This window comes from Vigna unguiculata, chromosome 9 (assembly GCF_004118075.2).
Source record: "Vigna unguiculata cultivar IT97K-499-35 chromosome 9, ASM411807v1, whole genome shotgun sequence".
In the NCBI taxonomy this organism is placed as follows: domain Eukaryota; kingdom Viridiplantae; phylum Streptophyta; class Magnoliopsida; order Fabales; family Fabaceae; genus Vigna; species Vigna unguiculata.
Window position 1 is genome coordinate 21,576,653 of NC_040287.1, and position 5,184 is coordinate 21,581,836.

Sequence of the window (5,184 nt, forward strand, 5' to 3'; positions counted from 1 at the left end):
AAATTTCTTGCTTGTTAGCATTCCAACAATGATAGATCAGTCAAACGAATCGAACCCTGTGGATTCACATCATTTGGTATTCAGAGCCTGGCTATCTAGATTTGGAATAGGAAAGGAAGTTTATTATACAAAGTGTTTAACCGAAGGCCATCCATGTTTAGTTGCATTCGATTACGGAAGCGAAAACAATGTTGTGAGCCAAAGATTGGTGGAGAAACTCCAGTTACCAGCAACCTTTCATCTGGATCAAGCATGATCAAATTCAGTACATGGCAATGTGTAAAGAAGTATTATGTGATATTGCTCCCATGGACTCTTGTCATCTTCTTTTGGGATGGGCATGGCTTCGTTTTAAAACACTCCATCTTGATGAACGTTCCCTTTATTTGAGGCATGAGGACATCAAAAAAGTAGAAATTTATGACACCAAGACAAGTCAGTAAGGATCAACGTAGGCTGAAGGAGAAAACAGAAAAAGAAAAATAGAAAAAGAAGTAATAAACTGCAGAAGGAAGGGAAAATAAAGAAAAAGAAATGGAACTAGAGAAAGTTTATTCGTCAATGTTTTTTCTTCTACAGTTTGTGATGTCATTTTACAGGAACAAAGGATAAGCATGTGAATGAAACACACCAACTTCCATGTTTAAAAAGGAAGCTTGTTCATAGTGCTTTATTATGCATTTGGTCCGTCGATAAGAAGCAAATTCGTCAAACACAATGCATGGAATTATTTATTGTTACATATCAAGTGGGGTACTGTTGCAAGAAATGTTATCGACGGATTGCAACCATTGGAAAGTAACAAATATCAAGTTGAATTTGATCCTGGAAGAAGAGAATTAGTTTCAACTTGTGAAAAAATAAAAGTCTTCACAAGATCATAGTAAACTTACATTAAAACTAGTGTCTTAAGATTCGGGACAAATCTTCTCGAAGAAGGAGGGTATGATGTGAATTACATATGGGTCAAATGGAGGATGACTAATGGCCGTATTGATGCAGTTTCTTTTATTTAAATAAGGACCAATGCTTGTAAAATTGGCTGACCAAATTGTGTTTGTGCTTAACCAATTAATGGGCTTTAGTTTTGCTTATCTTCAAGTTGAAATAAGGGTCCATATGCAACTTAAGAACCAACCTTTGGAAGATCAAGAGGACCTTTGCTCAAAGTTGTGGATGACTTTTGGTAGCCTTAAATCAGTTACAATCAACCATTAAGTAGCAGATGTTATTAGCTTGGTGGATCATTAATTAATAGCTTTAAGCGGTTGATATTGAATTTATGGTCTTTTGTAATTCTGATGGTTAAAGCTCCTATATAAGTTGAACCATTTCATCAATGAAGGCAAGCTGAGTTTTATTCAGAAAATAAACGAGTTTTATCTCATCATCTTAGTGAGAGTGATCTCCTAGTTCTTGAGTGATTCAAGAATCCATGAGTTTAATCAAAGGTCCTTTATCCCTTTTGTGTTTCAACTCTTAGGCTTATCTTCCATTCTTGGAAGTGTGATGTCTATCAATTTCGTTCCATCTCTTTTATGTTTCCATTTTTCGTTTTAAATAATTTCTCAAATTTCTTGCTTGTTAGCATTCCAACAATGATAGATCAGTCAAACGAATCGAACCATGTGGATTCACATCATTTGGTATTCAGAGCCTGCTATCTAGATTTGGAATAGGAAAGGAAGTTTATTATACAAAGTGTTTAACCGAAGGCCATCCATGTTTAGTTGCATTCGATTACGGAAGCGAAAACAATTTGTGAGCCAAAGATTGGTGGAGAAACTCCAGTTACCAGCAACCTTCATCTGGATCAAGCATGGATCAAATTCAGTACATGGCAATGTGTGAAAGAAGTATTATGTGATATTGCTCCCATGGACTCTTGTCATCTTCTTTTGGATGGGCATGGCTTCGTTTTAAAACACTCCATCTTGATGAACATTCCCTTTATTTGAGGCATGAGGGCATCAAAAGAAGTAGAAATTTATGACACCAAGACAAGTCAGTAAGGATCAACGTAGGGTAAAGGAGAAAACAGAAAAAGAAGTAATATAAACTGCAGAAGGAAGGGAAAATAAAGAAAAACAAATGGAACTAGAGAAAAGTTTATTCGTCAATGTTTTTTCTTCTACAGTTTGTGATTTCATTTTACAGGAACAAAAGGACAAGCATGTGAAGGAAACCACCAACTTCCATGTTTAAAAAGGAAGCTAGTTCATAGTGCTTTATTATGCATTTGGTCCGTCGATAAGAAGCAAATTCGTCAAACACAATGCATGAAATTATTTATTGTTACATATCAAGATGGGGTACTGTTGCCAAGAAATGTTATCGACGGATTGCAACCATTGTAAAGTAACAAATATCAAGTTGAATTTGATCCTGGAAGAAGAGAATTATTTCAACTTGTCAAAAAATAAAAGTCCTTCACAAGATCATAATAAACTTCATTAAAACTAGTGTCTGAAGATTCGGGACAAATCTTCTCGAAGAAGGAGTGTATGATGTGAATTGCACATGCGTCAAATGGAGGATGACTAATGCGCATGTTGATGCAGTTTTTTTATTTAAATAAGGGCCCAATGCTTTGTAAAATTGGCTGACCAAATTGTGCTTGTGCTTAACCAATTAATGGGCTTTAGTTTTGCTTTATCTTCAAGTTGAAATAAGGGTCCATATGTGATGAAGGATTTACCCAACCAAGATGGAGCAAATGCTTTAGAAGACTAAGCATGTTTAGAAAGAAGTTCACTAATCTTCATCCTTTATTTGTGTTTGCTATTTTGATTCCATAAGTTGACTTAGTTGAATCAACTTTAGTTGACTTAGTTGAATCAACTTTTGTTGACTTGTTGACCTTTGACTAGTTTGACTTGTTGACTATAGTTGACTTGACTTGAGCCAACATGTTAATCTATGTTTATTTGCTTTGAAGATTAATTAGGAGTAAGAAGCAATGCTAGGTGCGTATGTGATTGGGAGCATAAATGATGTGAGGAGAGAGTAAAGCAAAGGCATAAAGCATAAGTAAAAGCATGAAACAAGTGTACCTATGTACCTTTGGTCTCCTTTGGTTTTAGCACACTTTGGCCACTTTTTGGAGACATATGAGACACATTCTTTGTCTCCTTTTGTGCTAGAACGAAATTAGTCTTGCACACACCATAGTTAGCTCTTTTGTCTATCATTTTTGTAACCTTATTTGACCTAGTTTCTAGAAGCTAAGGTTAGGTTTTTGTAGAGACATCCTTAGGTATCTTTTATTTGCTTAGAGGCCCCTAAACTCTTCTATATAAGGGGTGCTCCTAGACATGTGAAAGGGTTGAACATTTTGAAGTAAAAACACTCTTGTGTCTCAACCATTTCTGAGAGTTTCCTCTCTTGGGAGTGAATACTTTTAAGCCTTATCTTGTATAGCAAGTGGCGGCACACATCCACTCATCTTCAAGGTTGCCATGGCTTGTAGCCAAGCCTTGTAGTGGCGTGCTTCTCACATTTGTACCATTTCTTTCCTTTCCATTTTATGTTTTCTTCTTCCTTTACTTGTTCTTGGTTTTCTATGGTTTATGTGCTTTCCATTTCCTTTTGTTTTGAATCAATCCATCATCTTCTTCTCTTGAGCTTTGTGAAAGAACCTTCACATCTAGATAGCTTTCTATCTTAATCTCCAGTGGGATTTCACTTAGCTTCTTAATCAACTCACACCATATTCAATAATCTTAAAAGGAACAAGTTAATCCTTCATCAGTATGCCAACTTAAGAACCAACCTTTGGAAGATCAAGAGGACCTTTGCTCAAAGTTTGTGGATGACTTTTGGTAACCTTAAACTCAGTTACAATCAACTATTAAGTAGCGGATCGTTATTAGCTTGAGTGGATCATCAATTAATAGCTTTAAGCGGGTTGATATTGGAATTTATATGTCTTTTGTAATTCTGATGGTTAAAGCTCCTATATAAGTTGAACCATTTTCATCAATGAAGGCAAGATGAGTTTTATTCAGAAAATAAACGAGTTTTATCTCATCCATCTTAGTGAGAGATTCTCCTAAGTTCTTGAGTGATTCAAGAATCCATGAGTTTAATCATAGGCCTTTATCCCTTTTGTGTTTCAACTCTTAGGCTTATCTTCCATTCTTGGAAGTGTGATGTCTATCAATTTCGTTCCATCTCTTTTATGTTTCCATTTTCTCGTTTTCAATAATTTCTCAAATTTCTTGCTTGTTAGCATTCCAACAATGATAGATCAGTCAAACGAATCGAACCATGTGGATTCACCTCATTTGGTATTCAGAGCCTGACTATCTAGATTTGGATAGGAAAGGAAGTTTATTATACAAAGTGTTTAATCGAAGGCCATCCATGTTTAGTTGCATTCGATTACGGAAGCGGAAACAATGTTGTGAGCCAAAGATTGGTGAGAAACTCCAGTTACCAGCAACCTTTCATCTGGATCAAGCATGAATCAAATTCAGTACATGGCAATGTGTGAAAGAAGTATTATGTGATATTGCTCCCATGGACTCTTGTCTTCTTCTTTTGGGATGGGCATGGCTTCGTTTTAAAACACTCCATCTTGACGAACGTTCCCTTTATTTCAGCATGAGGGCATCAAAAAAGTAGAAATTTATGACACCAAGAAAGTCAGTAAGGATCAACGTAGGCTGAAGGAGAAAACAGAAAAAGAAAGAATAGAAAAAGAAGTAATATAAATTCAGAAGGAAGGAAAATAAAGAAAAAGAAATGGAAATAGAGAAAGTTTATTCGTCAATGTTTTTTCTTCTACAGTTTGTGATGTCATTTTACAGGAACAAAAGGATAAGCATGTGAATGAAACACACCAACTTCCATGTTTAAAAAGGAAGCTTGTTCATAGTGCTTTATTATGCATTTGGTCCGTCGATAAGAAGCAAATTCGTCAAACACAATGCATGGAATTATTTTGTTACATATCAAGTGGGTACTGTTGCCAAGAAATGTTATCGACGGATTGCAACCATTGGAAAGTAAAAATATCAAGTTGAATTTGATCCTGGAAGAAGAGAATTAGTTTCAACTTGTGAAAAAATAAAAGTCCTTCACAAGATCATAATAAACTTACATTAAAACTAGTGTCTTAAGATCGGACAAATCTTCTCGAAGAAGGAGGGTATGATGTGAATTGCATATGGGTCAAATGGA